Below are 14,671 nucleotides of genomic sequence, written 5' to 3' on the forward strand. Positions count from 1 at the left end.
GTCTGTGTGGATGGAGGAGATATTTCTGGACTACTGAAGCTGTACCAAGAACATCCATCATTTAACCGTTCTTTCAACTGACGCGAAGTTTTCAAAATAATTGTCACAGCAATAATAGCTATTATATAAATAGCTCTTCCTGTTTTAGATTTGAAGCAATGGATTATCTCATTTAACCACAGAACAACTTTGTTGGGGGCTCCTGGGCGGCTCAGTTGGTTGAGTGTCAAGACTTTGGCTCAGGTCACGATCTCACCATTCAGGAGTTCGAGCCCCACGTCAGACTCTCACTGTCAGCACAGAGCCTGCTTTGGCTCCTCTGCCCCCCTCTGTCTCTGCCCCTCCTCTACTTGCTCTCTCTCAAAAATAAACATAAAAAATTAAAAAAAAGAACTCTGCTAGGCCGCTATTAGTTTCATTACCAAAGAGAAAATTGAGCCTCAGAATGATGTATAAGGTTGGTTATAAGTATTGGAGTTGGTCTACAGAGTCCCCCCAGCTATAAATGATGCTGCCTGCTGGACAGGCCAGGTGCAGCGCTGAGACTGGCAATGGCACATGAGCCCAGTCTCTGCCCTCAAGAAAGTAAGCAATATAAAGCTATGGTTTCCAAAAGAACTTTTAGCGATGATGGCAATGTTGCCTATCTGTTCTGTCCATCAGGACAGCCACTAGCCACGTGTGGCTACTGATCACGTGAAGTGTGAAATTTAAGTTCCATTTCATTTTAACGAATTCACATTTAAATTTAAGTAACCACAGTGGACTAGTGGCTACACTATTCACATCTCAGTTCCGAAGGCCGAGGCAGGTATAAAGTGGCATTTATAAAACAATATTCTGAGAATAATATGTTTTAAAAATAAAATAGTAATCAACAGACTCTTGGAGAAGGTGATCTCTGCTATAATTTCACTGAGTATATGCTGCTTTTCTGAGATTAGTTAAAAGTGTCTCACTCAAACTGGAGATACAGTTTTAACTGTTTTTTTTTTTAATCTTTTTTAACGTTTATTTATTTTTGAGACAGAGAGAGACAGAGCATGAATGGGGGAGGGTCAGAGAGAGGGAGACACAGAATCTGAAACAGGCTCCAGGCTCTGAGCTGTCAACACAGAGCCTGACGCGGGGCTTGAACTCACGGACCGCGAGATCATGACCCCAGCCGAAGTCGGCCGCTTAACCGACTGAGCCACCCAGGTGCCCCAGTTTTAACTGTTTTTAAATAAAAATAACTGCCATTTAAGTTATCAGTCAGGATATATCGTGATTTCTGCTCTCATGTAAATTGGCTAGAATAAATTAATTATTTTAATTAATTTTAAATAATTGCACATGGAAGCTTGTTTTTTTTTCCCCAGAAAAAAAGTGTATGTAAATATTCTTTCTTTCCTCCCTCAGAATACTTACTTTGTAATGTACCAAGATGTGAGCAAATGCTCTAAGTGGAAACTGTGATGCTAAATTAAGCTCTAGGGGTAAAACGCTAATCTTTGCCCTAAGTATATAAACACTACATTTTAATTTTTTTTAACGTTTATTCATTTTTGAGAGACAGAAAGAGACAGAGTATGCGCGGGGAAGGGGTAGAGAGAGAGGGAGACACAGAACCTGAGGCAGGCTCCAGGCTCTGAGCTGTCAGCACAGAGCCCAACACGGGGCTCGAATGCGAGATCATGACCTGAGCCGAAATCAGATGCTCAACCAACTGAGCCACCCAGGCGCCCCTACAAATGCTACATTTTAAAAGGAAAATTGTGGGTCAATAAGGCACGTATTTAGTTTAATTAATATTAAATCACAAGACAAACCAGGAGACTCAATAGTTTGAATTAGGAGCAAAGACTATAAAATCTTTAACTTGAGAAGCCAAACATTTCTCCTGTTATTTCTTTTAATTTATTGTATTTGATTTCCTGGCTGCATTACATACAAAGCCTTCTCCTAAAATAATCTCAGGATTTCCATGCATTAATTATTAAGTCTTTTACAAGAATTCTGTATGTAAAACATCTAAAATAATGCTTAAGGATGGATTAAAAAAAATCACCCTATAAGACAAAAATTACCAAGGTATTTTTAACATCTTTGGAATAAAGTGCAATATAAATAAATAATTCTGTAGCAACTATATTAGAAATATTATTCCTTCTAAGTAAAATTGTTGCTCTTACTAAGCAGTCAATATTTGGTGGAGACTTATTAGATTTCAATCAGCCTTCTGGGTGGGCTCCTAATTAAACAGCTCCATGATTAAGCACAACCCAGTTCAGAGTATTTGCTTGCAAATATTTTACAACTAAAGATAACACGCAATTGGATAATTTGAATCTAAACACCTGCAAGAAAGAAAGGAAATAATTCCCCATGGAATTTGATCAATTGTTCAATTCCTTCATTCTAAAAAAAAAAACAAAACAAAAAAACACACAAAAAAACGAACGAAAACAAAAACAAACACACACACACACAAAACAAAAACCCACAAAAAGTAAAGAAAAGCAAAAAAAAAAAAAAAAAAAAAACCTTAGGTAGTCTTATCTCACCCTTAAAAATAAAATAGTAGCTATGCATCTTTGCTTCTTATCCTTGATATCCTCTGAGTTAAGCTAAGTATATAGGTGTGTGGGGTGTGTGTGCATGTATGTGTCTGTGTGTATGCATATGAGTGTGAGACAGTTCACCATTCTACAAGAATTTAAACATGCTGAGAACAATGTATCATCCAGACTTCTGTTATAGCTCTAATTATATTCCACTTCTACGTAACCATTCCAGGCAGGTGTGCCAACAGGCCAAAGCTAGCTGCTGACAACCTGGCTCAATCCACATAAATCAGAGAATAAAATAGGATATTTTCTTGCTTTCCATTGTTACAAAGATGTTTCCTGTCCTCTCCTTTTATTTCCTTTCCTTTCTTTCTAAGAAGGCACTTATTTCATTCAGCAACAGACATGGGGAAAGAATATTTCCAATTTCCAATGAAATGTCTAAAAGACAAAATAAGAAATTGAAAAACCTATCTTCTGGGACATGTTTTAAATTTCCTTTAATGTTTATTTATTTTTGAGAGAGAGACAAGAGTGTGAGCAGGGGAGGGACAGAGAGAGAAAGAAGGAGACACAGAATTCGAAGCAGCTCCAGGCTCTGAGCCATCAGCACAGAGCCCGATGCAGGGCTGGAACTCACAGAGCCCTGAGATCATGACCCAAGCTGAAGTCGGATGCTTAAGCTACTGAGCCATCCAGGCGCCCCTGGGACATGTTTTAAAAACAGACACAGGGAAGGAAGTCAAATCATCTGTCTCCCTCTGTTCCTCTGTCTGTCTGCCTCCATCTATTTGTATCTTCTAATATCTATGTCTATGCACGAAGAGAACAAAGGAGAGGAGTCAGAACATGTGGAAAAGAAAAGGGGTCTAACTTCCTTGGGAGTATGAGTTCTACCCGATGATTAACAATTTGAGGTTTGTAGAAAGGAAGGCAGATGTTGTGGGGAGAGGTAACAGGTTAGATGTGGTAACAGAGACTAGGTGTCGAAAGTGAGCCAAGCGTTGGCAGTATGTTTCAAATGAGAGCCTCAGGTAGATGGACTTCACCTGACCAGCAGTGCAGAGTCATCACTGATACTTAAAATAATTGTGAACATTCAGTCATCGGTGAATAGGTTATTCTAACAGAAACAATAGGAGCAATTGGATGAATGAGGGTAGGAAGCTTGGTTAAAATGGTGTTGTACTGGGGCGCCTGGGTGGCTCAGTCAGTTGAGCGTCCGACTTCGGCTCAGGTCACGATCTCGCGGTCCGTGGGTTCGAGCCCCGCGTCGGGCTCTGGGCTGATGGCTCAGAGCCTGGAGCCTGCTTCTGATTCTGTGTCTCCCTCTCTCTCTGCCCCTCCCCCGTTCATGCTTTGTCTCTCTGTCTCAAAAATAAATAAACGTTAAAAAAAAATTAAAAAAAAATGGTGTTGTACTGATCCTATAGCATAAAGTCTTAGCTCTTAATAATAGTTGAAGAACATCAATGACAACTTTCCATCCAGGTTGGAAGCCATCAAATGACATTTCTGAAATGTGTTCGTTCAGACTCAAAAAACCTTCCACTGACTGGGAGCTTGTGATGTCCCTAGAAGACCCAATCCATTTTTCAGTAGTACCAACTCTAAGATTTGTTCTAATTTTGAATATAAATCAGTTGCTTATTAAATTTACTTCCATATGAATCCAAGTTCTTCTGTAAGAAACAACACAGCAGATTTCTACCCCTTCCTTCTCCGGATAAGGCTTCAACTATCTAGAGACACATATCACAGGTTCTCCCACTCTTCCACCTTATCTGCTCCTCTCCAGGCCGAGCTGACACATTTCTTCAACTATTCCCCTTCACTGTCCATCACTATCCTGCTTACACTCACTTATTCACATTCATGCTGCTCTTGGCAAGAGGCACCGGGTTTATGGTGCAATGATCCATCTGTGGCTTGACTGGAGTCGAATATTTTGAGATCTGCTATTGCAGTGGTGACAGTAACTGTGGCCACGGTGAATCACAGATACCGAGCGGAAAGGGAGAAAGAGAGATCAGCCATCGCCGTAACACTTTCGTAGTGGAGGAGTGCCTGTTCTTTCCTTTTTAAAAGCCAAAACTCAAGGCACTGTAAGACCTTACAAACAGAGAAGAGAAAAATAAAGGCAATCTTCTCATTTACCTCACACATAAGGAATATTTCTCCCAGAAACACACAGATAAGTGAGTGCATTACACAAGAACGCAGACGGGTGGGCACTTCAGCTATCACTCCTCGTACAGATGCCCGATGCTTTCTGGCTGTGACCCCAAAGACACTATCAGAGTTTCCATCTTTGAAACTGGGGTTTGCAGGTTTGGTAAATCCCCACAGCAGAGTAAACTTCCAAGTGCCCACATGTCTTTCAAATACGACATTTTTAGTGCCTAACATTATTATTATCATTATTTTTTTTTTGCCATTCCTTCACAGAACCCTTAATAACCACAGATGATAACATTCCTAGTCCTTAATGTGGCTGAAGGCTTTAATGCCACAGTTACAAGGAGCTGTGCATCTGCTCAGCTCACATTACTGGGTCCCTATTATGAAAATACACACATTAGCTGTTTTTATGGTTTTGCTTTCTTGGAACTGGAGCAGCTCTGGGACCTGTCATTCACTGCTATTAAGAGGTTGCCAATGGTAACACAAAATCCAATGTCGCAGATAACAAAAGGCAAAGATAATTTGGATCAGAGAATTGCAAGATTAGAAGACTCAATAGGAGCAATCCTGTTGTCTTCCTAACCTTTAGAATGATTTGAAATATCTCAAATGTCCTGTGGCCTTTTCTTGGTGATGGGATGATGCACATTTCTTCGCTGACTCATTGCTTGTTTATCTGTATCTCATCAATTTCATTCAGTGAATATGTCTCACTTTTTAATAAGAACAAAAAAATATTTTTTCATTTAAAAAATCGATGAGGTTTGGTCAGTAATGACAGTCTGTGTTCATCAAAGGAAGGGTCTCCCACAAAGCTCTTACAGAATTTGGCTCAATTGGCTGGCTAGTTAAAAAGGCAAGTTGACGCTGTTCCTTCTTAAAAAGGCCATGACAAAGAGCGATCATCTCCATTGCCCAGATCCTGGTCTGCCTCCAGATGGGTGTGGATGTTGCCCCACATCAGGGCTGGCTGGTGTGCCTTACAGAGCCGAGCCTGGCAGGGCTCCACATTCCTGGAGCTGCCCCGGAACACCAGTTACGAGTGACACAACTGGCAGATCCGCCATATTCCCAAGCCTCCCTGCAATCAGCTGGGACTCCCTGCTCGGCCATCTGTCCCAGCAGTGGCTCTCCAAGTGAGAATCCTGCACCAGCACCATCATCATCAAGGGGAAAAGGGTTAGAGAGGCAAATTACAAAGCCCCACCCTAGAACTACTGAATCAGAAAATGTGGGTGCAGGGCCCAGTAATCTGCATTGTAGCAAGCCCTTCAGGAAATTTCGATCTGGCCTGGAGACACAGCTGTAGTGACCGGACTCCTCTTGTAAACTTTGCTCCTTAACAGCTCCAAGAACCCTGTGACCCTAGTGCCCTGTGAGACACAAAGACTTCAGAGACTGGGTTAATCCGCTGGCAACGCAACCTTGCTTCTGAGGCTCTGTTTACAAAATTGCTGCCAGAGTAATATTCTATTGCCAGATGTCACGACAGATAGAGAATTCAGAAATGGGGAAGAGCCAGAGGTGTTTTCTGGGCCTCTGCTGTTTCTCCTTATTTCCAACGTGCCACTGGCATGAAATATAGCTGTGCTGCATTGAAATCGGCAGAGCCAATTTTTTTAAAAAAATGTACAGAAATCCTTTTTCCTTGTGTGTGGGTGGCAATTGCTGTGAGAGCTTCAAAACCATGGCTGCACTATGAACAAAAAATGCTTTTAGAGGCTGAGCCCTCTTGACCTCTTTCCCCTAAACAAAAAAATAAACCGAAATGCTGTGTCCAAGTCCATCGGTCAATGGCCATTTGCTGATATCTACTGTGTTTAAGGGATTTTATGTGCAAGACGTCTCAAGAGGAAAAACAAACAAATACAAAGTCCATGTACTTGCCGTGCTTTCACTCTGGCTGGGCAGAAAAGGCTTGCGAACAATCATAAGGAAATACGTTGTTCCAACAGCAGTAAAACAGTGCAATCCCTGACTTCACGGCCATGTGGCAGGAGGTGGCTAGAGGTGGCCCAGTGGCCCGGGAGGAGAGCTCTGATAAAAGATCTGGTTTAGATACAATGAGCAATGGGCAACCACTTTGGGTTCTCAAAAAGGGAGGGACAACTGGAAACTCTATACCATAATTAGAGAAGGATCACATGGGGGGCGGGCTACCCCCTGAGCAAACCCTGATTCTGGACGCTGTGCACTGCACCACAGACTTGGCCGGCAAAGCCCCAGCTCTTGGGGGACTTTTGTCCTACGAGGGGACAGATGGTAAACCATCACAGAAATAAAACATAGGGCAATTGGGGGGGTCATCGTAAGGGCTGTAAGGTCAACAGAACCGGAGAGTGATAGCGGTGCTGTGTTCGGATCCATCTGGGTTCTAATGTCACAGTCCAGGTAGAAGGTCAAGATAACAGTTGGGTGGTGAGAAAGTACATCACAGAGCATAAAGAGGAAGGAACTGCTCAAGGCCATGGGGAAGTGAAGGGAAAGATCCCCTGGCATCCTTAGCTCATGGCTACTTTAATTCTAGTTCCTATGTTCTTGTTGGCAAATCACCATTAGTATTCAAATTTAAACAATGCGTTGTAGTTGTAATAGCTGTGATAACCCTGTGAGGTGGAGAAACTCATTTCACAAGATGCTTTAAGAGCTTAAATCTCCTCTGCTTGGTGACTAAAGAGGAGGTCTTCCGTCCCTCAGGAGAAGAAAAAACAAAGGTTTGAGAATACTGCTCTAGTCCATTTTCTGATTCAAGCGCCAGCGAAATGACTTTGGCAGCATCTCACAATATAAGATAAACTTCTCGCGAAACGGGCTAAGTATGTCTCAATCCTTTCACGCATAGCTAAGGCTGTAATCAACAAGCCTGGCACTACTCGCGATTAAAAAGCCTTGCTTGGGGCACCTGAGTGGCTCATCAGTTGAACAGCCGACTCTTGATTTCGTCTCCGGGCGTGGTCTCATGGTTCGTGAGTTCGAGCCCCACATCAGGCTGTGTGCTGACAGTGTGGAGCCTGCTTGGATCCTCTCTCTCTGCCCTTCTCTGCCTCTTTCTCTCTCTCTCTCTCAAAATAAATAAATAAACATAAAAAATAAAAAATAAAAAAAAGAAGACTTGCTTATTCGCTTATTGCTCTGCAGGCTATTTTAACCAGTGTTTGGACTTGGGCTGGATTTATTTTCTGGAAGGGATCTTATCAAAATTTTTCCTAATGGTTAGTAATCACACTTGATATGCACAACATGAAGGTTCTACCTAGCATTTGATCCATGGAGATCCTCTAGATCTGGTAAAATTTCTCACTTTGAGATGTAAATTGTTGTTGTTTTTAATTAAAAAAAAAAGTAAAACGTGGGGCACCTGGGTGGCTCAGTCGGTTGAACGTACAACTTCGACTCAGGTCACCAATCGGCAGTCCACGAGTTCGAGCCCTGCATCAGACTCTGGTGCTGACAGCTCAGAGCCTGGAGCCTGCTTCCGATTCTGTGTCTCCCTCTCTCTCTGACCCTCCCCCACTCACACTCTCAGAAATAAATAAATGTTAAAAAAAAAAGTAAAACATAATTTTGATCCAACTGTGTCTGTGTTGAATAAAATTAAGGAATTTAACTATTAAAGCACAACATGAAGATACCCCTTGAAAAAGGACTTGTAAGCTGTATGACTTGTATGATTATTAAAAGGCTCCTTCATTAAACCCACAGAGTATGTAGTAAATTTACATATTTTCCCCCCAAATTTACTTTTATAGTGAATTTAGCATATATATTAAGAGTGCGTAAATAGGGTTTCCTAGAAGGCCAATATCTTTCCTCGTACCAATATGTGAGCAGTAGCTGGCTCTCTTGGCTAAAAATGGAGATGCAAAAATATACAGAGAGGGCACTAAACTTCTGAGACTAAGTAGGGATAATTTACTTGTTAAAAAAATAAGGGGGAAACATAAATTGTAAAAGGCTCCTAAGGCCAGTCTTGCATGTAGCACAATGAGGCTAGAAATTGAAATGAATTTTATTGACAGGAGTGTTTGAAGCCCTGGGTGGTGGGCTCTGGGGGCCCCGTGCACCTTGCGTCTGCCATGATGGCAGTTCAGCTACTCCCCCTACTGTAATCTGCTGCCTTCTTAGCATACATGGTTTCCCTGGGTCATGGTGTCGCTCCCCCACTCAGCAGACGGGAAAAAGTTAAAAGACTTCAAATCAATGCCAGAAATATAGTTCTTTCGCTTGGGCAGTGGCAGTTTCCATGTGAATCTCAGCTTTTCCATATTAAGTGGAACTGCTTTGTCCCCAGGCTCTCAGCTAAAGATGAAACGAAAAGTTTTTGAAAGGGGATTAGAATAAGACCTTAGAAGCACTTGGTCTGGAAGCTTTTTTTCTTTTTTTTTCCCACTCAAATGACAAGGAGGAAACCTATTTAAAGCACGAAATGAAACGACTACTCCTTCCTCTGTAGTTTGGGACACTCCTGTAAGTCTCATTCTTTGATGACACAGGTAGGGCTAGCCAACCTTCCTGAACCCCATGGGGTCCCAAGGTAAACCCTTAGCATCTGCCCCTCCCCCTAACATACAAAAGAACAAAACCAAAAACTGTCTTCTGAGTATATAGAAAATTTGGGAAAACCCAGGCATCCAGCCATAATGCCACCAGCGTACAAATACTAGAGTTAACACTCATGTATGTAGATTTTTGAATAGCTGTATTTATAATGTATATCCTGTTGTGCAACATCATCCAGTCAATATATCCCATATCATCAGATATTTTTTCTACACGTAAGGGTTTCAGTAGTGGCAGAGGATTCATCAAAACAGCCCAGCACCTGCTGGTGAACTTTAAGTTGTATCCATCTTTCCACAACGATAAACAATGGTCTAAATACCAAAAATGAACATAATCCTGGTTACGTATCTGGAATTTTCTTAGCATGAATCCCTGAACAGTATATTTGCTGGTTGAAGGGTTTTGATACATCAGCAAATTTCTCCCCCAGAAACTTGATTCAGTTTGTCTTTCTGTCAGTGGTGCTCCTGATTCCCTCCATTCTGGACACAAGGGAATATTACATGCATTTTTAAAAACATTTGGCAATTAAATAAAATGGTGTCTTATTATTCTTTTAATTTGTCATTAAGTTGTCTATATTAAGTTGTCTACCCTACTTATTATATTATTTGGCCTTAGATTTTTTTCCCAATCTTTCTACTAAAACATTTATCTGAGTTTTCTCTCCTGCCTTGATACTTTAGGAGATTTCCTTCTGGTTTTGGCTTTTAAAACCTCTTTTTCAGAAGAACTTTACCAAGTTCCCCTTTCTTCTAAGAATGATCCTCATTGAGAAATTTCCAGTTGTATGTCTGCATGATTAAAGCAATTCACAAATATCAGGTTAAAATCACAAATCCTTCACTTGTGGTATTTTTTTAACGTATGGTGATACATTTATATTTTAACCCCAATCCACTGCCAGTTAGAATAAGGATTTCAGGGTGGAGAGAGTCTGCAAAGGCCCCTAACCACCCAGAATCAGAAACTGTCCATGTATTCACCAGCAATCTATGGAGTACCCATTGTGTTCCAAATACGGTGCTGGGCCACAGGGAGACGGCGACCGCAAGACACATGAGCTCGCACACGTCACTAGTGTGGTTTGTAGTTTTAGCCATAGGTATTGTTTCCCTGTAAATTTTTTTCTTTTTTTTAATTTTTCTTTATTTTTGGGAGAGCGCAAGCGGTAGAGGGGCAGAGAGAGGGGGACCGAGGATCCGAAGCTGGCTCTGTGTGGACAACAGAAAGCCCAATGCAGGGGCTCGAACTCATGAACGTGAGATCATGACCTGAGCTCAAGTCGTTCGCTTAACCAGCTGAGCCACTCAACACCCCTCCCCTATAAATTTCTTATTTATAGCCCGTGCCCCTTTCCTAAGGTTTTGCAAGGCAAGGGTGTGAAGCATCTATGTCCCGACTGATCTTCCAGGGAACAGATTTGCACTCATTTCCTAGGCTGCAGCATCTCTCTAGCTATGTTTTTACTCCCCCGGTTCCTGCCACTTGATCTATGGATCTGGTGTGGCAGAGAGATGCTACACTTTTGCTGGCTTCACCATCTTGAAAATAGTGGCCTTCCAGACACTGCCGAGGCGGCGGGCAAGGAGACTGATCTATGGCCTCTGGGCAGCCTCAGATCCTGAAGTTCAAACTTGGTGACGGAAAGATTGAAGAGTAGGCGCTCTCTCTCCCAAATTTAGAGATGATGAATGTCCTGCTTGAGACTGAGTCTGTCACTTTACACCGGGGCCTCTGGTCACCTTAGCAATTCAGTCACGTGTTCCCCAAAACATACAATGTGGCCACAAGCCTCTCCTTGCGCTAGAATGCTGAGTCTTTTCTTTCCTTCCCCATTCACGTCCCCCGCGAATGCTCCCCTCAGATGCTGTCAGGGAAGACCCGATCCTCCCCACTGCCTCGGCAGAGGAAACAGCAGAAAGGCTCAGCCTGTAAACGCCGTCTCCATCGACAATTCACCTTGCTGCTCCTTCAACTGGCCTGCACTTGGCAGAAAAAGGGGGAAGCAGATTTTACAGCAACACTTCTCTCTTCAGAGGCACCCAGGAAAGTGGAGCTTTGTTGCTGGTGAGTCAATGATGTCTAGCTCTAAGGGTGTCCATCTATCACCCCTAAGGAGGACGGGCACGGGAGCTAGAGTCTCATTTTCCAGGTCCTAGTGATGCGACCGCAGAGGGGGAGAGCTCTTTCATGTCAAATAAAAGTGATCCTGCATGTTCCATACGGGTCCAGGCATACAGCAGCTCTCTAAACTGGCAAGCACACATATATATACAAATGCAGAAAGGCTTCTGCACGGAAACGCCACAAACAGCACAAACGCCTGCATTTGTAATAGAGTCCTACTTGAGAATCTGTGTAAGCCTTCATACTCTCAGAGCTACCTATGCTGTTGTTGGTGTTGATGGTCATGAGAACATGAAGCTGGGAAAATCATACTCTTGAGTACCTGTGCTCACATTTCCAATGTCACTTCAGATTTTTACTTACCCAAAGCCTGACTTATTTTCTCTATTCACCTAACATCATTTAATTTCTGGATGCTAAGCCTATAATAGTTTTCATTGAGCCTAGACTGAAATGCTAGATTTCTTCTTCCAAGTCTATCATGTAGGCTGCAGAAATATGAGTAGTCCTTCATAATTCTGGGACCAATTAAGTAGGTGGACGTCTGGAGGTTACTAGAATCCATCTCTCACTGCCTGAATAATAATATCAGTAACTGAAGCTTAATTGTGATAAATGTCCAGATGATTACTTTTTTTTTTTTTTTTTTCGGTCTAACATAGACATTTCAATAATTCAACAACCCACATCTCTGAAATGATAAAGACAGTGGATAGGGTAACCTCAGTCTAGTTCTCCAGATCCTAGATTGATTGAAGGAAGCGCACTCAGGACAAATAAAAGTAAGAACGACGGCACTTGGTGCCTGATAGGGTAAGGAATCAATTACCTTCAAAGATAGCATCAGCTAAATATTTAATGGGTTCACAGATGATAGATGCAAAACTGGTTTGCTAAAGGGACAGGCGGGGCAGGGCCTTAGTCTGTCCAGACACAAATAACAAAGATGACAGCAGCATTCTCCAGTCGTCCCTTGTAGGCACCAAGGCCACCGCACGGCCCCTCTTGCCTGTTCACAGTGATAACACCATTATGCCAACAGTGGAAAGAGCCTGTGGGTGTTTGGGCAGGGGGCTGCTGGGTACCCCAGTGTTAGGACCGCTGAGCCCTAAGGCCTTAGGGTGATCGGTTAACCTTAACTCTTAGTTTCCTAGCCCATAAAAGAGAGTGGATTCTTCTGTGTCAGAGCTGAAGTGAGTGTTTGAGATAATTTATATATTTTTTAAAAAATATTTAGTTTCGGGGAGGGCACAAGCAGGGGGAGGGGCAGAGAGAGGGGGACAGAGGATCTGAAGTGGGGTCTGCACTGACAGGCTGCCAACAGCAAGCCTGACGGGGGGCTTGAACTCACAAACCGTGAGATCACGACCTGAGCTGAAGTTGGATGCTCAACCAACTGAGCCACCCGGGCGCCTCTATTTGAGACGATTTTGGCAAAGACCCCGGCACCTTGCCTGACACCCACCGTGATCTGCAGTGACAAGGCCCCGCTTTTGATTTTTTTGTCCCACCATATCCTGTCAGAGCAGAAGGTTAACCACAGCAGCTCTGAGTTCTTTCACATGAAACGCGCTCCACATTTGTTGTAGCACATTCGATGACCATCACACCAGAAGAAGGCAGAGTAGTGTGCAGCTGGAGCGGGGACGCTGACTTCACTTCACCAATAAGAGGGTGTAAAGTCAGTCTGAGGTTTCTGTCAATCTGCACCTTGTAAATCTGGATCCCTGCTATGAGACGCTCATTCCCAAGGAGAGGGATTGAAATAAAATTTAGTTCACTTCACATAATGGAAATGACATTTATTCTAAGTAAAAATAGCACCCAGGTGGATTAAAAGATGTGTCATATCATCCAACGTATTTCTGGAAGCTCTGTTTGCTGTTAAGAATTCCAAGGCCCAAAGGAAGGCATGAATAAATAAAGAGAACAAATGTGTAAAATAACGAAGATCATTCAGTTGCTGTTTGTGAAGAAAAATCTGCTGTGAAAGTACCTAACATGTCATCTGGCACACAGCAGGTGCTTAATAAGGATGTGTCCATTTTTTTATTCCTTCTCCTAATTAAGGTCTGATCCATGTGGTCCATCATGACCTTGAATCCAAGAATGATCCTCTGAGAGCATCATTCAAATAGAGCTCTAAAGAGAGATAATAAAATCACCAGTCACAAATAATCAGTTTAACTAAATGACCCTCTACTTGGTAGACCTACAACAGTCAAATGCTATTCAAGTGATACTATTGCATCAGAACTGGAAAAACCATGATGTGGTTCAAGAGGCAGGAATAAAAATGATGGTAATAAAATAGAAACACAGAAGGAAAAGGAGGCAGATAGACACCTAATATTTCGGGCAGCTCTCCCAATCGGGAACCACAATTCTTTTTCTTTTTTTTTTAATTTTTTTTAACGTTTATTTATTTTTGAGACAGAGAGAGACAGAGCATGAACAGGGGAGGGGCAGAGAGAGAGGGAGACACAGAATTGGAAACAGGCTCCAGGCTCTGAGCAGTCGGCACAGAGCCTGACGCGGGGCTCGAACTCACGGACCGTGAGATCATGACCTGAGCCGAAGTCGGACGCTTAACCGACCCAGCCACCCAGGCGCCCCATGGAACCACAATTCTCTTCTCTGAAACTATGAAAACAAAATTCAGGCTCATATTCTTTTCAACTAAGCGAAGCTCCTGCAGTCCTAGAACTTTGTTTGGCTCTTCCAAACTAGCAATGTCAGTAAACCATGTCTGAACAGCCGGCTTCTGTGTCCTGGGTATCGTTGTGGTTGAGTCAGACAGAGAGGGAACGGTCCTGCCTTCTTGATTTCCTTCCTTCCTTGGGAGCCGAGTGTTAATGATGCACGGTGGTCTTTTCATGGATCCAGGGAGACAGGGAGAGGGGGACAGAGAGAGGACACTGCAGATAGCCACTGGGGCCACAAAGCCGATGGGAGCTGCCAGCTAATTGTAATTTCCCCACAACTGGAGTCCTATTTTCTCATCCAGAACAAAATCAGGGCGAAGGGACAGTTCCACACCTCAATTGTCTAACCGCTGCCAGGCAAATGCATTAGTTTCCTACCGTTATCCTGAGGACTGCCTTCTCCTGGGAGGACAGAAGGGGGAATGTGCAGTAGTCACAGGAGCTGAAGCCCCTGACCTTGACCCTCTCATGCTACCACAAGTCCCTGAATGATCTCTGTTATAGATCACAGGGCCGACTTTGCCCCAGAAAGTGGATTGC

The 14,671-nt window shown here is 42.9% G+C and overlaps 1 protein-coding gene across 2 annotated transcripts in view; it reads right to left on the minus strand.

Annotated features, from left to right (window-relative positions):
• The window catches only part of PRKN (parkin RBR E3 ubiquitin protein ligase), a 1,339,251-nt gene that overhangs the window by 355,389 nt on the left and 969,191 nt on the right, over positions 1-14,671 (minus strand). The gene's annotated exons all lie outside the window — the stretch shown is intronic.

Source organism: Panthera leo, chromosome B2 (assembly GCF_018350215.1).
Source record: "Panthera leo isolate Ple1 chromosome B2, P.leo_Ple1_pat1.1, whole genome shotgun sequence".
In the NCBI taxonomy this organism is placed as follows: Eukaryota; Metazoa; Chordata; class Mammalia; order Carnivora; family Felidae; genus Panthera; species Panthera leo.